This window comes from Talpa occidentalis, unplaced genomic scaffold (genome assembly GCF_014898055.3).
Source record: "Talpa occidentalis isolate TD23 unplaced genomic scaffold, MPIMG_talOcc4v2.1 talOcc4.8, whole genome shotgun sequence".
Taxonomy (NCBI): domain Eukaryota; kingdom Metazoa; phylum Chordata; class Mammalia; order Eulipotyphla; family Talpidae; genus Talpa; species Talpa occidentalis.
The window spans coordinates 38,168,084-38,190,923 of NW_023605194.1; the positions used below are offsets into that span (position 1 = coordinate 38,168,084).

General features: G+C 50.1%; 1 pseudogene; it reads right to left on the reverse strand.

The window, feature by feature from the left end:
* Positions 1-20,784: 20,784 nt before the first annotated feature.
* Positions 20,785-21,547, reverse strand: LOC119234625 (general transcription factor 3C polypeptide 6-like; annotated as a pseudogene).
* Between the last annotated feature and the right edge of the window lie 1,293 nt (positions 21,548-22,840).

The window sequence follows — 22,840 nt, forward strand, 5'->3', positions numbered from 1 at the left end:
ATTTTAAAGACAGGTTGGACTTTTAGTGGGTGAACTTGAGAGGGTCTTGTCTCTTTCTATGAGGTATCCGGAAAGTGGTAATCAGAAAATGAAAAGAAAATGGGAGTGAGGGAGGTGAGACAGTCAGGTACTTCTCTCCATAAAGTCAGGTACTTCTCTCCTGCCTTTGGGAGGGGACAGGACTGTATTGTCTTTCAAAGACATCCTGGCTTTTTGCAAAGAGCAGAATTTAGCTAAAACCCAATGTGTCCCAGCCCTTGGTGACGGATGAAGACCAGGCTGTGGGGGGACTCATCCGTGTGCACAGCCAAGGACAGAAGGGTGCTCTGTCCTGGCAGGAACAGCGTGGCCACTTCCCGCACAGTGGACAGGGTTCACCAGGGATCCACTTCTCCTGCGGATCAACTCCTGTCGCTGTAAACCAAGACTCAACTCGCGTGTCTAGTGCAGTACACAAAGACCTTACTCTACGCTTTGGAGACGTAACACTAGGCTGCGGGGCCGGGGGTGACAGAGGGCCCGCACCGCATGTTCCCACAGCGGCAGGGATCACTGGGAACATCCTGGAGGGCCAATGGAGCAGGCGAATTGTGGGGGCTGGGAGCATGAGAGTTGGGGAGGTGGGCACGGGGCATATGGGCAACGAGACCAGCTGCAGTTGAAGGGAAAGCACGCCGGGCCGGGCATCTTCCCCCGTGGGGACCTGAATAAGGAGCAGGTCTGTGGGAAGAGAAGAGAGAGGTCAGTGAGAAGCCACTGCAATTGGGAACAGAAACTTGTGGTTTCCTTGGCCCTGGGGCTGGACCCTCAGGCTGGACCTCTGAGGACACCCTTCCTCTGCCTGGGGGCTCCTCCTGCCTGGGCTCCTGTCTGAGACTGTTCAGGAGTCGGGGTGAGCCCAGCCTTCCCAGCCCCAGGCTCGGACATTGAACTCCTTTCGCTCGGATGTTGACTGTATCTGCTTCCCCTGCCTGGGAGCCTGGAGAACAAGGACATGTTCTGACTAAATGAAGGCCCCAGAGTCCCCCAGGCTTCCAGGTGTGTGCTGAGGGGTGTGTCTCCATCACAGCCAGGAGGGGCTCCGCATGGGGGGCAGCAGCTGACCCATGGCCCTGGTGCTGGGTGGGGATGGAGGCACGAAGCCTCCCCAACTGACTCTGGGCTTTTTATTTAAATTTTGAAGTGCTGGGTAATGTTCTAGATTTGTCTCCTGCCATCCTTGAGTTGAAAATGAAGGAAAACTCATGGTCCCTGTCTAGAATCAGCTGGGAGGCTCCTGGGCACCACGTTCCTGTCTTAGACTTTCTTCGTGACACATGCCTGGACCCACAGTCCCAGAGGGCAGCTGTCAAGTGCAAAAAGCAAACGGTCTTGTCCTTGCGGAGCATCCCTGTGTCCTGCTTAACTTGCGTCTGGGCTGACACCACATCCTTGGGCACCGGTTGGGCTTTTGAAAAAAGTTGCCCATGATCTGCATGCCCAATGTATCCAGTTTGTCCTGCAAAGCAGAGGAGCCTGTAAGGAAGCTCTGAGCTGGCTGATGCTCCAGCGGGACAATGTTCCCTTCGGTTCCCAAAGTCACCGGAGCTTTGTCTCCACAAACTCCCTGGAATAGGATTAAGGCTTCTACTTGTGGCAAGGGGCATGTTTTGGGGGGTGAGGGTGTGAGTCAGGGATTGTTTAGGGATCAGAACAAATTAGTGTTTTCTGAGGACAAGGCAGGAGCTACTAGCCGAGTTAAAGTACAAGGCTGGAGGAGATATACGGTGTCTTGGAGGGGAACATGAGTTGCCCGCGGGGTACCTGGGAAGGAGCTAGAAGGAAGGGAGGAGGAGGCCTGGCCCCCTGAGGCCCACCAGGGAAGGCAGAGAAGAAGCTCCATGCCCTGTCAGTGTGCAGGGTCCTGCTGACGGAGGGTGGAGAGAAGAGGAGGCTCAACAGACTGAGAGTGACCTGGATCCCGGTGGCGGGATCTAGGGGAGTGCTGGATCCTGCGCCCCAGCTCTGTCCTGGTGCTTCAGAGGGGGAGCCATGTCCTGTGAACAGGAAGTATCCCTTGTTCAGGGCTTCCTCCTCTCTGGAAGGTGTGTTGGGCACCTCTGTGTTGCACACTGAGAGGAAGGCAGGGCTGTCTCTCCTGGTGTCATAGAAGCTCCTGGAGGAAGCCATGGCCCAACCAGGATGGAGCAACACCAGGAGGAGGGGCAAAGCCAGGCAGAAATTGTGGGCTCTTTCTTCCTCCACCCTAGCCATCTGGACTCTATTCTGTGCTGGGCCCCAGTGTGGGATGTGTCTCAGCAGGGCGGGCCCAGCTCTTCCTGGGGAAGGACATTCCCTTCAGGCCCCTTCTCCATGGGATGCTCGTCACCCCGGGTGAAGACAGGAGGACAAGGCAGCGGTTCCTTCCCTCCCTCTGCTGAGCCGTCTTCTGCGGGCGGCAGGTGCACCAGCATTTCTACTTAATGGGAACTTGACTCAGAAATTCCTTCTTTTATTTTCTGACCTTCATGAACCTTGTGATTTTGTTTTAACTCACACCTACTGCCCAGAGAGCCCAAGACATTGTTTGGGATGATGAGAACCTCTGTGTAGTCACCGATTCCATTAACGTGGGTCCAGGGAGTGGAGATCCTGGTACTGGAGTAAAGTGAGCAAAGCTCAGTGCCCTGAACACTCATCTTCATCCAAGCCACACTTTCTGGGCCCAACCTCTCTGTTTCTCTCTGTCTGAGCCCCAACCTGGGCCACAGCACCCTTCCCAAGGGCCCAAATCACCTCTAGGTGTTTTAGCTTACTGCCTGCACCTCTAGGGACCATCACTGTGGTGCCTGTAGGTACACAAGGTTGCTAGGAAGAGAAAGCTCTTGGTGGCATTTCTGCGGTGCAGACACATGAGGTGTTTCCCCAGCACCTGTCAACTTCTGGCCCCTCAGCTAAGCCTTGTTGGGAGTCTTCAAAGATAACTGAGTGAGAGCACCAGGTACTGTAAGGGAGGCCTTCTGTGGGAAGTACAAGCAACCTCTACATAGTTTGCAAAGATGATCCTTCCCCAAAAGATTTGCGAATTCCCTCCCACCACCTGGGTTCCTTGGGGCTGCCTGTTGAAGAAGCCTGGTCTTGGGGCAGTGCAATGTAAAATTGGACTTCGGGGAGGATCATAAGCAGAGGCTGATTGGCCTGGTGTTGGCAGATGCAGCCTCCCTAAACACACTGCAGCAGCACCGAAGCCAGCCTCTGAGTGGGGTCTGCTTCCTACGTCTCCCGGTTACAGGTCACGGTGGCCCTGCTGTGCAAATTCTATGGGTTCTAATTGGGTGAGCCACAGCCAGCTCAGCTGTCCCTTAGCCCTGGTTTACCTGTGCTGGCCTCCCTCACAGTCAATGCCAGGTAAATCTCCCTGCACCTTCCTCAGCCCTGAAGCCCCTAAAGGACAAAACCTGTCAATCCACAACCTGCCAGGAGACAGGGCAAACCGAAGGAAATGAAAGCCAACAGGATCAGAGTGCAGGAGGGTGACCAGGACTGGAACCCCGAGGTTCCTTTTCCAAATGCTCACTTAAGCCAGGGAAGGACCAGCCAATGAGCGATCTTTGGGAACTGACAAAAACAAAAATAAGGCCTGTTCACGTCACTGTGGGTCATGGCTCTTGCTGAAACAGGCCACTGCTGTTTGGTAATGTGATGGAGGTTCTGGATCACACTGCTGGGAGCCTGGAGAAAGTGTTTTCTGTATGTCTTTTTGTGAGTCCTAGGTGTAACCAGGTGTACCCCCTCTGCCCCTCTGTCACCCTGCTTTCTGCCAGCTCTCTCTGTCCAGGTAGGTGGAGATTGTGATGTGGGGAGTGGAAATATCCCACAGCTCAGGAGGCCTCTTATGAAGGTCTATGTGGGCATCAGGAATAAAAACACAACTCACCGCTGGCTCCTTGTCTAGAAAGTGAAAGAGACAAAGACAGGGTGAAAGGGCTGTGCAGGGATCTGGCTGGTCCACACAGGCAGGAGGGGACTCTGCTCAGCGGGAGTGACTGAGAACTTGGCTTTTGGTGTCACTGTGGATACCCACCCCAATGGATTGGTGGCCAGCAGGCTGCATGTCCCTGAGACCTGACTCCTCAGTTCCCGCGGGCACGTGGTACCCTCCAGTCACCGCTCGCTCCTGGCTGCTGCTGTGCCTTCCCCTCTGCTCCTCCCTCTCTCTCCATCCAGCAGAGTCCTTGACGCCGCCACCATGCCCTGCTGCCTCCCTCTTCCTGGCTGGGCTGTCCTCTGCTATTGCTCTCCTTTATCAGGGCAGGTGGTCCCCAGAACGTGGCATTTTGTGGTCCACCTCATGCCCACCCAGGCACCAACACCTTCCCAGACCCCAGACTGCAGCTGCTATGGACAGGCTGGCAGCAGCTTCCCTTCTGTCCCTTGTGCCCAGTATGGGCAACACCCCCTGGCACTCAGAAAGAAGATGGAGGGAGGTGGAAGCAGCACTGGGGATGTACAGACACTGCACTGGTTTCTAAAGCTCAGCTGCACAGAGGTTGCGAATCCTGCTCATTCTGTGGCCCCTGCAGGGTCCCTGCTCTTCCCTCAACAGCGGCTTCCTCCTCCCAGCCTCTTGTCCACCTGAGTGCTCAGAGCCTGGGGGCCATGAGGCAGCCCTGCCCGGGATTCTGGGCCCTTCTTCCGAGGTACCATGCAGCCCATAGACCACAGGCTGTGCAAGCAAGAGGCAGGAAGCCCCTGCCAGGTTGTCTGTCTGCCCGGGAATGGAGGGCAGAGTCTGTGTCTCCCTTACTCCTGTGAAGACTGTGCACTGAGAGGAGCAGCAGAGACCATGGCAGCACATAACGGGTGCCTAGAGGTGGTGTCTGGGCTCAGGGAGGTGTGCAGGTTGGGCACTCACCCTTCTGCTATGGAGTCGCCACCAACACCCGATTAGCACTGGTATTATCAGCAGCATTGTAGCCAAGTGGTAAGGGTTGATATCGGGGAACTGTGTGCCTTGATTTGTGGAACCAGGCGTTCCCACATTGGTGCCTCCCAGACACCCACTGCCGAGCATGCATTCTAGACTCTTGTCAGCCCCATCCCATTCTCCGCAGGTTGCCACCTGGGCGGAACACAGTACTAGATCTGACTATGCTCAGCGCCCACCGAGGAGGTGGGGCACACCCGCCCCGCTGGCCATGCTCAGAGGCTCAGCCCAGAGGCCTGTCAAGGAAACCAGAATCCTTGAGCAGTGACCAGCCCAACCCCCACCCAAGCCCTGGCTGACAGTGCAGGGACACACAATTGCACACATACACAGATGGGTGTCTGGGGGCGGGGGGTGGTGAGTTCCACTGAGAGGTGGGGGTGCCAGAGCAGAGCAGGAGACCCAGGTCCATTTTCATGAGGGCCCCCTCTCTTGTAGGCTCTGTAGCTGTGGGCTGAGTGCCTCAATCTCTCTGCGTCTCCGTGTCCACATGTGAGCAGCAGTTGAGAGGGTCGTGAGGTGTGGGGGGTCATCCAAGTCCTGGCACAGGCCCGGTCTGTGTGGCGCTGAAGGAACGGGCTGTCTTGGGTGTCATTCAGAAGCAAGGGTGAGTGGGTCTCCGGTGGGACCACACGCAGTCTCCTCTCAGAGCAGCAGGCAAGGGGGCGGGGGAGAGGACCGGCGCCCAGGGACCAGGGTGGCAGAGAGAACGGCAAGGTCAGGGCTGCTCATCTGCAGTCCCGGGATCTGCCCTGAGTTTCTCCTGAGGGCTTTCCTCATGGGCCTGATGACAGATGAGCTGTGCGTCGGTGGGACTCCTGAAGGGCTGATGTGCGTCCTCTGGCCGGTCTGAACGGATGTGCAGACACAATGCAGATGACACAGAGGAGATGTCGGCACAGTGGGGACCCGCACAAGCAGGTACAAGACACCGGGCTCTTCCCAGCACACTCTTCTCCAGCCTAATGCTTGCCACTGCCATGCCTCGCTGCCATGGGCTACGGTGCCCGGGTGATGTGGGACTTGGGAAGAGCCTGTCACCTTCGTTTCCCGGTGTCCCTTGCTCAGATGACTCCTGTTCCCTCCCAGGGCCCTGATAGCTTCCCCACCAGCAGAGAAGAAAAACTTCCTGCAGCTGTAGGGAGAGCTGCAGCCAGGAAGAGCTGAGGAGTGTGGGGAAGGAGCAAGGAGAGTAGGGGCTAAAGGCATCTGAAAAACGACAGCCAATGTCCCCAGGGTCCCAGGGGCTGTGATGGCCACACAGTGGGCACCAAAGCAGAGGAAATGCACCCTGACAGTGCAGGCCCCCAGCTGTCCCCTCCACATCCCCTGTGCCTGGAGCCTGCTGGGAAGGCCCGGTGCCCAGATCCTGGAGTCTGGTTCCTTGCACAGGTCCTCCTAGCAACCCCCACTAACTTCCCCTGGAATAGAGATGGTTCCCCAACTTCCCCACTGCAGATCAGTTTAGGGGGTGCTGGCAAGGCAGTATTGAGCATGGGAAGAGCCTCAACACCATTTCTGGAATCTGCTTGGGTCTCTCGTTTCTTCCTTGTATGTTCCTTCAATGACAGTGTTCAGAGAGCAGAGGGCGTCTGTCATGCTAAGATGGCTGCAGCCCAGGGCTCCTAGAAGCCCTCCAGGCGTGTCCCAACTCTGATGAAGGGCTAAGTGCCTCACTGGTGGGAGATGCTGCTCAGTCCTGTTGGCACCTGCTATTTGCTGGGCCTGTCCTGGGCACTGATCCTCTCTCTTGCCTCCCTAGCATGACTCTGCCCCCAGGACAGGCTTCTGGGCAGCCCAGAGGTGACCGTGTACCTACCCTCTGATCCCCACAGTCCTTGCTGCTGATCTTGAGCCCGTTGCTGATGAAGCTGGCACTGTTGTTCAGGCTCACTTCAACAGAGATCTCGCTAAACACAGAAAGGACAGATGGTGACCACAGGTGCAGGTCTGCACAGCTCTTGGTTTCTGCTCAAACCATAGCCCACAGCTCTCTTTATTGTGATCACTTGGAACATCAGGCATTTGGGCTACTGGAGGGCAGACGGCCTGGGGAGGAGACCCCACCCAAAGTCCCACGAGGTGCCCCTGGTGACGAGGATGACCAGTGAGGGACTCTGCATGGGGTTAGATGCTTTATGGTCACGAGCTCAGTGATGGGAGGCTGTGTGCTGTCACCATCCTGACTCTTGTGTATTTGCATTGTGCTGGCTCTGCTCTGTAGGCTGCTGGGAGTATAGGAGTCCCCTGGGTCCCTCATCTTCCACATCTGTCCTCAGCAGGGGCTGCAGCTCAGCAGAGCCCTAAGCTCACTAGGGGAGCTCCAAGTCGGGCAGGACAGGCGATGCCCTGAAGCCTCCCAGAGCACGTCACATGTTGCCCAGCAGAGGTTGCCCCTCATTCTTCATCTCCTGAGCAAAAATGCCTGCCTGTCCCAGAATGGCACTAACTTGGCTATTTCCTCTGTCTTCCCTCCTGAACATTTATGGTGGTGTCTTCCACGTCAGTGCCTTTTTTTATCTAAAGCAAATGAGATAGGAAGAAAGTCAGTGGACATGCCCATCCACCCCCGCTCCCGTCTGCCTGCCCTTGGCTGGTGCAGCTCTGCGGGTCAGATGCAGCATCTCTTCTCTGCCCTCTCAGCAGCTGCCCACACCAGCAAGGGCAATGACCTGCACTGAATGGGATCCGGCTCTCCAGCGCTTAAGTTTGTGGACTGGAGGGAAAGCAGACAATAAAACACAAAGAAATCACATGGCAGGGAATTAAAATTTTGACATAAATGAACAGGGTTGGGACATGGAATGGGGGGATCAGGCTGGCTCTAGGAACAAGTTATCTTTCCTAGCTTGACGAAAACTGGAATATTTATACATTAAATGAATTCAAGCTGGTATTTGCTTCAAAATAATGTATAATCCTATTTTGATAATTACTGAAATTAAGAGATGCTGTTTCAAGTTCTTTTTTTCAATAATTCTATTTTATATATATATTGAACATTTTCATTAGAAATAAGTTATTTATGATGGTGCTATCCTGGAGCTGAATGTGATGAGTGAAAGCCAAGGTCAGGTCCCAGGGCAGAGTGTTCTGCCCCATGGGAACAGCATGTGTCAAGGCCCTGAGGCAGCACTACCTGACCTAGTTACAGAAGAAAGAAGAAAGGTGGGCAGGAACTCATAGTCCTGGAAAAGTTTGGGTTTTAATGTTTTAATCTAAGGTCATTGTGTCTGTTGAGGGATGAGTCATCTCAGCACATGCTTTAGACATATAAGAAATAGGACCTACCCTCGACTAAATATGGGAATAAAAGCAAAGAGGGATCAAGGATGACATGCAGGTTTTGACCAGCTTAACTGGGTGATGATGATGCTATTTACTGACATAGGGGATTTCTGACATAGTGATTTTCTTCCTTTGCTTTTGTTTACTGATATTTTAAATGAGCATGACAGTCACAAGACTTAAAAGAGCTCCCTGACTTGTAGTTGTGCATCCTGCCTACTTCTGAGTCCCCAGTCTTTCCAACCCTGAATTGTGGCCAAGTGGTGAAGACCCAACTGCCTTTGCAGTCTGATTTACCCCTCCACACACCTTGGTCAGCTCCGCAGGCTCCCACGCTTCTCCTCTGGGATTCGGGATCAAGGGCCACATGGTTTTCACCACAATGATTCCATAGGATAATCCTTTCCCTGGCCTTCTGTTTGCTTGGGCTTCTCATGACCCTAGTTGAAACCATATCTCTGACTTGTAGATAGAAGCAGGCTGGCATGTACCCCACCGTAGGATCATGATGTTGGGCAAAGTGTTCAGCTGATCCTGCTTCAGGTGCAGACCCATACACAAAAGTGATGATTGGCCTCTTTTGAGAATCAGGATAGTGCATGTAAGGCCCTGAGAACCTATACCCTCTGAGAATGCATTACTTCTCTATGACGTAATTCTCAGTCCCCACATCACTCTTGAGGAGTATAGAACAAAGGAAATCTAATTCCCGGAGGGCAGCTACACACTGTGAGGTTGGGTGGGACAGTGGCATTCCCTGCTCTCTTCTTTGCACCCATGGCAACAAGGAGAGATGGGCTAGGAGTGTGCTGGGGGACAGGAATTGCTGCAATAGGCATTCATTTAACATCACATCAGATCAAATGACATTTTCAAAAGCTAACTGGAAGAGTGAGGGTTTCAGGAAGTCTAACTGCACCCCACACATTCTGTAGGGATGAGCACACCCACCTCAGCACCAGGGCAGGACACCAGCCTGCCCTAGCTGTGTGCTCCCTCAGGCCACTCCTCCATCATGGAGGAACACCCGATGTGCGGTATAACCAGGTAACAGACTTCCATATGTCTTAGAGCTTAGTTAGTGCAGCTGCTATATTGTTCCTGTTTGCAGTAGAGAAAACAGAGCAAGAAGGGAACTTACACATGGTCAAGGTCACACAGTAACGTGTGCCTGTGCCAGATCACAGGACCTGGACCTCGTTCTTGGCCTCCTCTCTCAATCGAAGGTGAATATACCCTCCTGGGAAAGCTACCAGTGCACCCAGCATGATCTCAGAGCCCAGGTCTGCTTCCAGTTCCACCTGGTTGACTCATGAGATTGGGGTCCTTGTCTCTCAGGGAAAGTGAGATAAGGAAAGTGCAGAAGAAATCAACTCTGAGGGAAGACCCTCCTGCCAGGGTACAGCCCTGACCCCAGGCCCTTTTGTGGCTCTGGGGATGGATGGGTCCCACCCACGTCCCTCCTTCCACTCTCGGTACTGCCTCTATCCTCACAGCACCCACAACAAATGGGCATCGAGGGTTCTGAAGGCGTGGTGGCTGAGGGAAGACACATCTGTGGTAAATTTGTCACTTGTAGAAATCAAGGGAGGTACTTACCAAAAAATATGGTGTCATTTATTTGAAATCTGCAAAGAACTTTGTTTTGGTTTTGGTGTTATGTTACAAAAACCTCTTCCAAAGACACCTACATCAACGTTTTCTGCAAGAGCAACATCCAAAGGTCTGTGTAAGGAGGGACTGAGATCTATTCTTTGCTGATCTCATCACTAGGGCAGTCTACCCCCAAAATGGAGCCCCCAAGGGACTCCTGGAGGAGGCAGCTGCTCTGAACCAACATCTGGGTGTCTCCTGAGGCTGACCTGGTGTTTCTGAGGGGCCACTCTGAGGAGGCTGGGTGGAGCTCTCGGGCACTATCACCACAGCTGCTAACTGGCACACACTGCCCATTCAAGGCTCCACCTGGACCCATCCCCATGAACAAACCCGTCGTGGGTTTGCAATCTTTAAATCTTTAAGTCCTGATGCTCCCTAAGGGGTGCAGGCAGTGCTGCCCAGCCTCCACTAGACTGCCATTGTAAAGGAGAGTGGAGCAAGACAATGCAGGCTGCACCACTCTGTCTCTTGCCTGAACTGAGCAACCTGGCCTGATTGCTTATGAAATCAATTGATGTTTGGGGGTCTGCTTCTCTTCCCTATCTTTTTGAGTGCGTATGGCAGACTGAGGAGCTCAGAAATAAGGTGGGACCCAGGTGAGACAAGCAAGGAGCAGCTGATCCTGTACCAAAGAATCCCCCTTCCCTTAGCTGTGAGGAAGATCCCTGAAGATGATTGTTCTTCCCACTCTTACTGACCCTCTTGGACCTCCTCACTTCCCTGCCTAGGGATTCTTGAAAAGCACTTCCTTCTGCTGTGTGAGGACTGATTTGCTAAGGGACATCTTGTCCTACCCCTTGATTAGACAGCTGGTGGGTTTGCTGCTGGGATTTAGAAATGATCCTATGAAGGCCATCTTGCTGCAGGTCAAGGTCTTTAGCCTCCACTGGTGCCTCAGTCTCAGATCTAGCTAATTCCAGTGCCCTGTGCTTGATTTGCCAAACTGAGTCAGTCAATTAACTGGAGAAACCAATCTTAGAAATGGCAGCACAACATTGAACTTGGCAGTTTGGCTTTCTCTTGGATCAAGCCTTCCTACAGCCATCATCAATGTGATGGTTGTCAATTCTATGCTTTGAAGAAAATAGATTCTAGAGCTGTGGCCAGAAGTGGGCCTACTGATTGGCTTTGTAGACCTTCAAGTGTCTTAAAAACAATGGGAGTCCATGTTTGAAAAACAGTACCTTTCCCCTGGAATTTCAGATAAAAGTCTTTTCTTAAAAATATAATACCTGCCATGGTTGGGTTTGTGGTTTTGCATGTCAGTAGTGGCTGGGGATGGAGCAACTGCCCTCATAGCCAGGGACTCTCAAATGATCCATGCCCTGCCTGCTTTCCTCACACCACAGCCAGTCATCCTTGTATTGGCCTAGCCCACTCCTCTTGCTGATGCCACTGTGCAGGTATGCCCTGAGCATACCTGCTGGCAGTGTTCCTGCCCTAGCAAGAGCCTGAACCACAAGGAACGTGGGAGTGCTGAGGCTTTGAATGTAGAGAGCATGAAAGTCAGCTCAGTGTCCTGTGTTAAGAAATCAGGCATGCAGTGCACTCAGGTGTACTGATGTCCCGAAGCCTTAGGCCCTCTCCCCCGCACAGTGGCTCAGTGCAGCTTCTCTACCCACTTCTGTCAGGCTGCACCCTCACTGCTCACTCTTCAGCAGGGCCTGCCCACCATGACAAGTGGCTGCATATTTAGCCGGGAAGGAGCAGTTGGGGTATCTCTTCCTGCACCCTCATCCCCACATGTGGTTTGGCACAGCCTCTTTGGCAGAAAGTGCACCATCTTGGCCCCCTTTGAACCTGTTCTCCCCTATTGTGGTTAATTTCTGGTTAACCCCAGGGAAATCCTGTCCTGTGCTGCAGAGAGGTCAGAACCAGGACATTTCCAGTGTACCGACTTACTAGGAAGTATCTGCATATCAACCAAGGACACCAGGGAAATAGTTTGGCTTTTGCATATAGTGGAAGGGTGGAGAAGCTAATGTACCACATGCTCCCATTTGTGTAAAAATGCCCTTTGGAAGTGTATGTAGATGGAGCTGTAAGCATACAGAATCATCTATTCATGATAGTTATATTTGGTAGACTTACAATGGGACAGAGTGGAGAGGAGCTGCCGCCAGGATGCAGGGCTCTGAGGGATGGCTGTGAAGGTCTGTGTCCTCATGGGGTCTGCATTATACAGGTGTGTGTGTGCATCTGTGAGACTCACAAATAATATTCCTGGGATGCGATGATGTGTGCATTTCAAAAAGAGAACGCAGGAAAATCAGTCCCTTGTTTATCATTAGCAGAATGACCAGGTTGGGGGTGAACAGCCTGATGACTCTCATTTACTTTGGAAACCTTCAAAAATAATATGGATTATTGGAGACAAAGAGAGAGGGAGCTAGATAGATAAGTGATAATTAGATCAGCTCTTAATTGAGAAATCCAGTTAGAGAGAGGAGCTCCTTGTAGAATTGCTTCTGTTTGCTGCAGGTTTGGAAATGTGCATATTAAAAGACAATCAGCTTGAATAGGAAAAACAAGCCTCACAGTTAAGCAGTAGTCATGGCATTACTGCCTGACCTGTGGAGTAATGAGAGGAATCTGGGTAGAGCCAGAGGGGCCAGATGACAAGGAAAAGCTTTTTGGGTCAGGTGACCCGAGGGAAAGATCCCAAAGGACTGGTTGACTGAGCCCCATAAAGCTGGAAAAGGGCTTGCAGGAAGTCTAGCCCCAGGCCCCAGCATCTGTGTCTGCAGGGTGAGAGAAGAGGGCATATCTGCAGGGCCTTCTTGTCCATCTAGGGGTCTCAGACAACCCAGCCAGGCTGGGATTAGGGAAATGGTCTTCTCAGCCCCATGGTGCCCTGTGGGAGGGTGGGCTGGAGCCAGGACCTAGAGGCAGGGAGGGAGCAGAGGACTCTGCCTGGTCTCTGAGGTGTCCTATGGGGTTGAGGAGTCTGAGCCATTGTGCTCAACCCACCTGTGCCCCAGGGCTCCCTGGCCACTATTTGTCTCGGTTGACTCCTCCTGTTTTGTGGACTGTAGGTGTCTGCCTTGAACTTTTCCACCAAATGACTGTGGCACTGGGTGGCGGCTTTTGACTTTAGGCCAGTTTACAAGGATAGAGGAAGGACTGCTGGGCCAGGCTGGCATTGGGTGTAAGGAGGACACCTGTCACCTTGGGTGGGTACGATTGGTCTCCCCACCTGTCTGTGTGTTCACATGCTGCTCAGACATTCCTGCCTGGGTGTCTCCCTGGGGCATGCCCAGAGAAACCAGGCTGTCAGTTGCCTGTGTAGGTGGGGACTTAAAACAAGGAAAGACCCATGTGTTTTGGGGGTGGTGAGGGAAGTGGGTTTCTAACCCAATCCATACAAGACACTGCAGGTTACAGGTTCAGAGAAGTCAGGATGAAATGGGGAGACTCTTCCATCCTGGAAGCTTTGTAGCCCTCCCCACCTGGGCTCAGCATGGGCAGCAGAGCCATGGTCAGTCATGGGAATATGAGCACCACTACTCTTCCTTAAGTCTGCCTGCTTCTATTCTGAGCTGGTCCCTGCACAGTCCACTGGCCTCCCCTCTCTCATGGAGCAGAGAGTGGGTATTGATCTTTCTGCCTCTTGGAGACAACAGAGGAGCTGAAAGATCTGGGTCCCTTGCTCCCTGGGGCTGGCCATGGGCAGCAGAGCTCAGCTGGAGCAGCCTTCTGTCTCACCTGGGTCAGGGTGCTCCAGCCTTCCCGGCAAGAGCACAGAGGCAGAGCCAGCCCTCTGGGTCTGGATGAGGCAGGTCATGCTGTGTGCTGTTCATGAGAAGCGCTTGCTTACCCATAGGGCTCAGCTGCCTGCTGGGAAGGCTGGGGCAGCACAACCTGCACTGATAGGCCCTGACAGAGAGAACTGCCTGGACCTCCTCACCACAGATGTGCCAGCCCCTCTGGGAGAGCGGGCATCCTTGTCTTGGTCCAGCTCTCAGAAGAGGCCTTCTCCATTTACCCTGAGGCTGATGTCAGCTGAGAGTGTTGGCGTGGAGGGGTGTTGGTCACATTACATTCCTATTAAGACACTGGACATTGAACTTTTTCTTCATCCACTGAAATCTTCAATTCTTCTTCTTAATTTTGCTGATGGGAGCACTACACTTATGTTTTGTCTCTATCTCAGTCCTGTGCTTCTGGGGTGAACCCAAATTGGCTCTGAAGTATTTACTTGTCAGATGTTCTTGGGTTTTATTGCTACTATGTTATTTTTCCTCATTTTTTAATTAAATTTTTGATTTTGTGATTAAAAATGAATTATACTAACTTACTGTGGTAATCATTTCAACTTTTATATGTCAAACCATTATGTGATATACCTTAAACTTACATAGAACTGTATGTCAGCTCTAGCTCATGGAAACTGGGAATAAAAAGCATTTAATGTGTGTATTCACATCACACATTTAAACAGCACAATACACTACATCCATCACACACATCCAAGCACAACGTACAATACATGCTTCTGTTTAGAATAGAGACTCAGCTCTTACCTCCCACACAATAATTGGGCGGTTCCACACTTGTAAACTCAATACAGGACTTAGCTGCGAGCTGGAACAGAGAATGGTTCGAGTCAGGTAAAGAGTTGGGCATGGGGCCTCCCCTTAGGCGCAGTGGGTTGAGCGCAGCACTGTGAAGCTGTCCGCAGACTCTGCAGTGTTGATTCGATTCCCAGATGGCCAGGGAACAACCCACATGGCGAAGCAGACCTTTCCTGTCTTGCCTGCTGTTCCCTTCAGCAGTTACTTCAGTCAGTCTGCCTGTTCTGCTCCCCACTCTGTCTCTGGTGAATCCTCTCACCCTCCTGCGCCTCTGGCCTGTACCCCAGTTCTTGCATAAAGAAAAATTAAAAAGAGTGGGACATGGTAAGAGCTTCATCATCCCACCCCCCACACCACCCTTCTCTCACTTAGTCAACGATGCTCTTGATATCATGCAATCCAGTGTCCACACCAACCATGTGTTCCTCACTGTCCGCAATTGCCAGGAGCTACAAGAGGAGCAGAAGGCTTGGACCCACAGCGGGGGTGAGGGGCCAGCAGGACCCCATCCCAGTGCTCACGCTCAGGCTTCATGCCATGTGAGACTCAGCGCCCCACCCTGGCCTTGCCAGCAGCCCATCTTTCTGGAATGGAAAGTTCTACCTGTTCCCCAGGTCTGTGGGCTCATACAACACTGTTACTCATTTCTGCAGTGGTCACATGTTGTCCAGATATTTGGGGTGCCTTAGAGAACCATCCTCTGGGTGACCCTGCCAAAGCTTTCCACAACTAGACTTCTCAGTTAGCTCCTGTTCTGAATTACCTGATTTTTCATGTATTTGTTGACACCCACAGTGTAAACAGTCCCCCCCAATTGTCGAGTCTTCTGAGCCTAAGACAAAGAACGTGTTAAGTGCAAATCACTAAACATGTGGAGCAAAGGCTGGTAAAGGTGGGCTGGACTCACTTCATTCTTGGTAGCCTCAAAGGACTCTGGCCAAAGTGTTCCAGCATTTAGGGAGACAACCATGGAGTGAACCTTGTTTTCTGTGGGAGAAGCAGGGAGTAGGCTGGTCAGTAAAGGCGCCCAGAGTGACCTGCCACAGGTGTGAAGGCCACGCACTGCCCCCAGATTCCTTCTCCTGGGAGAGGCTGCCAGACCACAGCACCCCTGTTCCTGAGCGCCTAGAGGGTTTTGGAGCAGTAACCTGGATAGAGAAGTCACCTTAGCCGACCAACTTTACAGAGGAGGAGACTGAACCTGGCTGAGGACTTTCCTTACAGGAGTCTCACTGCTACCAGATGGCAGAACTTTTTCCTGAGAGAGAGTCCTGCATTTCAAAGGACAAGTTCAAGCCTTTCCCATGAGCAATGAGGAAGCTGTCTCACCAACAGAAAAATATGTCCCGCAGGCTCAGAGGAGGCTGGGGCATACCTGCTGGCCCCTTGGGTCCCAGTCAGTCAGAAATCAAGGGCAGAGATGTTTAGACAGTGGACACTGAGTCCAGCTGTAAGCCTTTCCCCACCAATCTCCCCACTGGGATTATGGTACCCCCAAATCTTGGCTCTCTCCTGGGGCTGGGGAAGGAGAGAGGGGAGACCAAGGGTCCAGGCTGCACAGTGGACACTAGAGGCTCGCACAAGGGCCAGTTTTCCGGACCCTCAGCCCTAACCTCACCACCACGCACTCAGAGGACAGTTCCTCAGGTGTTAGGGCACAAGTATCTCCAATAGGAGGACTGTGAGCCCAGGCCAGACAGGAAGCCCCACCTGCATCTCCAGGAGTGGGAAAGTAAAGGCAGTTCCAGTCTGAGAATTGGTGCTGAAGATAATCAGTCATCAGAGAGCAGCAATGGTTTATTGGGGTTCAGGGTACCACACATCCATTTCAGGTGGGGTCTATCCTGCCAGGGTTACCTGAGGACTGGCTGTAGTCACGGCCATACCCAGCTTCCCCCAGCACCTTTGGCAGGAAACAACAACACACCCAAAGCTACTAGGATAATGAGCAAGTAAGGGCTGCAGGGAGCTGAAAAGGCTGCCTTGAGAGTGTGCACATGAGGTTGAGAAGGTTTGAGCTCACCAGGATCCTTGAGGAATGACCAGCTCAGCCCCACCCCAAGCCCTGGCTGACAGTGCTGGGACACAAAATTGTACAGATACACAGATGGTGTCTGGGGTTGTGTGTGGGCCCCCCCCCCCCGAGAGGTGGGGGTGCCAGAGCAGAGCAGGAGATCCAGGTCCATTGCACATGAGCGCCCCCCTCTCTTGTAGGTTCTGTAGCCGTGGGCTGAGCTCTTCAATCTCTCTGCAGCAAGGTGTCCACATGTGAGCAGCAGGTGAGAGGTGTCGTGAGGTGTAGAGGGTCATCCAAGTCCTGGCACAGGCCCGGTCCATGTGGGGCTGTCTCTGGCCATCAATCAGAAGCAAGGGTTCTCTTGGAACATCTTAGATTTGATTCCCTTTGCTCCCTTGACCCTGTCACTCCTTCTGTCTCCTCACCCCTGCTCTCGTCCACCTCCCTCTTTGCCTTTGTTTGCTTCTTGGTGAAGCTATTCCTGAGAGACGGAGCAGCCTCTGAAAGGTCAGGCTGGCCTCTCCATGGGATTCACATCATCTTCATCGGGAAACGTCTTCCCCGCTAATGCAGCTGCCGTTGGGAAGGTTACTTCCTCCTCCTCTTCCTGGTTGAGGTTTTATAGATTCAGGGGGGTTGCCAAATATCAGGTTGCTTTCTAGTGGATGAAACTTAGCCATCTCTTTGGACCTGCTCTGCCTTCCTCTCCACTCCACTCCTGCAACCCCCTCAATCATTTAGGATTCAGATCTAGTCCTATCTCCTGTGGGACCCAGGGACATTGCTCTAGCCAGGGCTCTTGGGATTTCTCCATTCTGGAAACTGGCGTCACTTTTCTACTCTGTTGCAAACATTTTACTCAAAGGCCTTTTTTCTGCATCCATCCCAGGCCAAGTAGGTTCATCGTTGGTTCAGGAAGCTTGAAAGAGAAACTTGGAGCCCTTGGCACCATCCCCACAGGTTAGGGGAAACAAGGCAGCAGGGGTGAACAAGCCAGTTAGGGGCGACATTCTCTGCAGTTGGCACCTGTTTTGAGCTTTCATACAGTCGTTTACATCCCACGGCGTAAACCAGAGACAGCACTTGCCCCCCCATCCCCTGCAAATCCCTATATGCCCTTTCCTCTCTTCACCTGGCCTCAAGTATGACTGATAGTAGGAAAGGCTGGTGAAGCTACCTCCTGACCCTGGCCCACTCCCCTCCAGGCCTGGCCCCTCCACAGCAGCAGATGAGGCATTTCCCCAGCCTTTCCCAGCAACTGCTGGTCAGAAAAGAGAGTCCACTTCTTCCCAGGCTAACTTGCCAACATGCAGCATCTTAGGTGAGCACTCACTGCTTTGCTTTTGTTTTTAATTCACCATCTGTGTGAGTTTGCAGAAATCAATGGAAGCAAAAAAAGCAAATCTAGAGAGACCCTGTTAGTGTGGGGTCCTGCACTTCAGCTTCATTGGCTTCAAGGCAAGTAGTTTCCATTCTTCCTTTTGAATTGATCCAGTCCTTGTGTTTCTTTCTTTTCTTTTTTTTAAAAAGATTTATCTATTTAGCACTGGGTACAGTCAGAAGCGAGGGAGGGTGAGAGAATTCACCAGAGCCAGAGTGGGGAACAGAACAGGCAGACCGATGAAATACACTGCTGAGGGGAGCAGCGGGCGGCAGGAGAGGTCTGCACGCCATGTGGGACCATCCTCCGGTGGCCGGGAAGCAGCCGGGGATCGAACCGGCGCTGCAGAGGCAGCGGGCAGCCTCGCAACCCAGCGCTCAACTGCTGCGCCACCGGGGCGGCCCCCTCGTGTTTCCTGATTCAAAACCGCTCACTTATCTCTTTTGATGTTAGGAACTCCCTTTGCTATGGACACAGATCTCTATTTCAGGTGTAAAGAAATATAAGGAGAAACTGGCTTGCTGCCTTGCTCAGAAGGCAGGAGGGCATCAGCTTCCCTGAGGGGTCCCTGTGGGAGCGCCTCCTTCCTGCTTATATACTCTCTGCACTGGGCCCCGTTGGCCTGACAACATGGGTGGGGCTACGCCAACCAACTGCCAAAACAGTTACACAAGAACTTTCAGTTGGTCCCACCAGCTAGACTCACTGGGCACATGGCTTGACCGGAGTCTGTTAAACTACTGCAATGAAAGCCCAGGTATCCTCTATGAATCCGGGTGGCATTACCTGCCACGCAGAACTTCAGTGCCATTTCCAGTCCTCATGGAAATGCTGGGCCTGAGGGGGTCTCAGCTCGGCAGATGAATAAACATGAATTAATTCTGATGCAGGAGAAAAATCAAATGCCAAATTCCACTTAGGGCAAGTTTTCCAAAGTGTGGTCAGAGGACATGTGACTCAGAATCTTCTAGGATGCTTGTTTCAAAGGCCAACTCCCAGCCCCCCACCTTCCTCTAGGGATGAGCCTAGAAAATGAGTTTTTAAGCAAGACTCCCAGGTGACTGTACATTTGGAGGATCACAGATTTAAGGGATGAGGTTGCTGGAATAAGCAGAAAAACTATAATATTTGCAAAATTTTTAAAATCAACTTTGAGCTAATTTACGTATACTAAAATATGCCTGTTGAAAATATATAGTTTGAAGACTTTTTGGTACATGTCGGTGCTTTGTAACCATTATCATAATCCATGTAAAGGACATTATCCTCATGAACATTTGCAGTCAATCCCATCACCCACCTCAGCCCAGCCCCACTGACCTGCTTCTGCTATAATGAATTTGCTTTAGGTTTTCTAGAGCTCCATATAAGCAGAATTATACAAAATGTCCTTTTTTGTCTGGCTTCCTTTGCTCAGTGTAATGTTTTTGAGATTCACTCTGTCATTGGATTAATCAGTAGTCAGTTCCTCGTTATTGCTGAGCGATAATGCATTATTTGGATCTATAAGACTTTATTCTTCCATTTACTTGTGTTGGTTTGGATTGTTCCAGATTTGGGCTATTTTGAGTAAAGTTGTTATAAATATTCCACAATCCATTCAGAATTAATTTTCGTGTACGGTATGAGGTGAGCACTGAATGGTTTTCTTTTTAAACTTCCCCCCCAAAATGGGACTCTAGTAGTTCAAAGCACCATTGGAAAAGTCTCCTTCCCCCCTTTAATTTATCTTGACACCTTTGCAAATCAGTCGGTCATATCATACATGTAATGGGGTCCATTCCATCAATCTTCATAGCTACCCTTAGCCAGTTCCCCACTCTGCTGATTCCTATAGCTTTATAGTAAAACTTCAAAGTAGGTTGTCTAAGTCCTTCAAATTCATCAGCTGTTTGCGTTTCCATGTATAATTTTTGTGTCAGTTTATACATTTCTCCAAAAAGCCTGTGGGGATTTTGATAGGAATTACATTGAATTTATAGATCTAATTGGGGTAATTGAATAATTTTGTTGAGACTCAATTATGTTGAGTTTTTTAGTCCATAAACATGGTTTATCTATTCAAGCCTTTTCATATTTCAGGGATGTTTTGTAGGTTTTCAGTATACAGATTTTAATTTATTCCTAAATATTTTGTTGGTCGTTTTGGTTTGTTGTTTCCCTCCTCTCTGCCGGTCGGAGAGTGCCGCCTCTGTGGGCGGGGGAGGGGAGCAGGGTTCTGCGCTTCCCTCCCTTCTAGTCCTCTTTTATGGCCACTTTCTTCTTCGGGTAGTTTGCTGGCGTCACCCGTTTATCTTCCGTGTCCCGGTTCTCACTGGGACCTGCCGCTTTTCCTCCCTATTCACTTTTTTTAATGGGAGATCTTACTCGCAGCGTCTCCTCGCCGCCATGTTGCTCCGCCCCCTCCTATTCCTAAATATTTTGGTTTTATTTTTGACTGCTGGTATGTCCATGTTCCAATTGTTTGCCAATGGTATATATTTCATAAGGAAATATACAGTTCACTTTTGGGTATTGACCCATATGCTGCAACTCAGTCAAATTCTTGTTCTAGTAGCTTGGTGAGATAATCTTAAGGATTTTCTACCTAAATGATTGTGTCACTGGCGAAGAAAACAATTGTACAGCTTCCTTTCCTATCTGTATTTTTCTCTCTTCTTGTCTTATTTTAATGAATAGTCAGTAAAATATTGAGTACCATTGATGAGGACGGTCTCCTGATTTTAGGGGAGAATGCATTTACTCCTTTGTTCTATGTGATGGTGATTGTGGAGTTTTTGTAACATTTCACATACCCACACTACAATGATCTGAACCAGGAGATTAACATAGATTCAATATTATTATTTTTTTTCAAAGTTACAATCATTGTATACAAAAATTCTAAAAATCAAAAGTTCACAGCTTTGAGAAACATTTCACCTAGGAGTGATTTCTAAGGCAGTATCCTGAGATTCCATAAAAACAGAACCTTCCATCTCAAGAGAAGGAACAGGAATAAGAGGAGCAGAATCCTCCAATTCCAAGTGTGATGGTTTCTCTCGTTCAGAACTTAGGTTTAAATTTTCTTTCATTTGAATCTTTTGCTCTTCCAATTCTAAAGGTTTATCTGATGCTGAAGCTACAGCTTCTTCATCTTCATTTTCATGCAGAAAGCTACAAATCTTATTGGGTCTATAGGAGAAATCATTGTCCTTTATTTGCAGCCATTCCACACCACCTATATTTTCTTCTCCTTCCTTCTTCTATGTAAGTAGAGTTCTTGTCATGCTGAGCTTCTTCATCATATGACATTTATATTTTAGCACTGTTTTATTATTGCCTTCTGCATCCACTAATGTATGACCTCGAGAGTGTTACTACTGTTCACCTCTTTGTGCTTCAGTTTCTCCAAATATAAAAAAATAATGGTATCTCTCATGTTCAACATTTTCTTCAAATTTAACACAGGTCCCAAGAGTATCTTCATATTCCCCAGCAAAGACATAGCTGTCCACTTGCAGAATAGGCCCATCAGTGTCAATACCCAAAATCTTGCATTTATTTTCACATTTTGAAAGAAAATCTGAATCAATAATTCCTGACAATTTCACCAGAACCAACTGCTCTGCCTCCTCTTCATCCCCTTCCTTGTCTTCCCAACTCTACTCTGCGGCTGCCGCCATGATTCTAGATTCAATATTATTAATGAATCTACAGACCTCAAGTTTCACAGGTTGCCCCTTTAATGCTGTTTTTCTTGTTCAGGATCCCATTTTGCATTTCACAGTCAAGTTTCCTAAGTCTCCTCCAACTTAAGACAGCACATGACTTTGATGCTTTTGTAAATATTATTTTGCAGTGTTCCTCAACTTAGCCTGTTTGATATTTTCTCATGATTGGGTTGAGTTATGCAATTTTAGGAGGAACACACAGAAGTCATGTTGTGCCCTCTTAGGGCATTTTATTAAGTAGAACAAAAAGTCAATATGTCTTATTGTTGTTAAATATTAGTCACTTAGGTTGTTAAATTATAGTCATTGCTTAAGAGGTAGGTTTATGGATAAAATATAGGTTGCTCAGTTAAGTGTGAATTTTAGATAAACAACATTTTAGACAAAGTATGTCCCAAATATTGCATGGGGCATGCTTATCCTAAAACTTATTTGTTGCTTATCTGCAATTAAAATTTAATTGGGTATCATGTATTTTTATTTGCTAAATATAGATGCACTAATCATGGTTGCCCTTGAGGATACAGCTGATTTTCTGTGGCATCACCTTGCCCTTGCTGAAGATTGGTGTTGGGAAGAGGTTTGTGTCTGTGATAGATTTTAGCCTCAGATTCTCTCTGTCCAGGATTGAAAACTACTTTCAACAATCTTCTCAAATAATTTCCCAAAGAAACTTTTCACAACTCTCTGTAAAGTCTTGGTGGTCCCATAGCTCAGCTTAAAATCTGTTGTGGGAAGATTTACCTGGTTTAGGAGAGAGCTACTAATGACCTGTTTGACATAGAAAAAGATGCATGGAGCCCTTGTGCATGTTGGTGGGCACAACAGTGTACTCGTGTAGACATCTGTTCAGAGCTCCAGGTAGCATGCATACACAAGGGTCACCGACACCCAGCACCCGGGGAAAAAGATACAGTAGGGGTAGTGTGTGTGTGTGTGTGTGTGTGTGTGTGTGTGTGTGTGTGTGTGTGTATGAGAGAGAGAGAGAGAGAGAGAGAGAGAGAGAGAGAGAGATGGGGAGAGAGAGAGAGAGTGAAGAAAATGCTACTTCTCCCTTTAGCAGTCAAAGAATGAACCAATTTGCACAAGTTGCATGGGAGAACAGATGGTGTGTCTCCTTTATGTAAAAGCACTAAGACCATATGCTTAGTCTTTCCCCCAAATTTACTGTTCAGGGGACCTGTGAAGTGGATTTGCATGACCTTTCCTATTGCATCCTAGTAGGAAAGAACCCCAACGGATCCA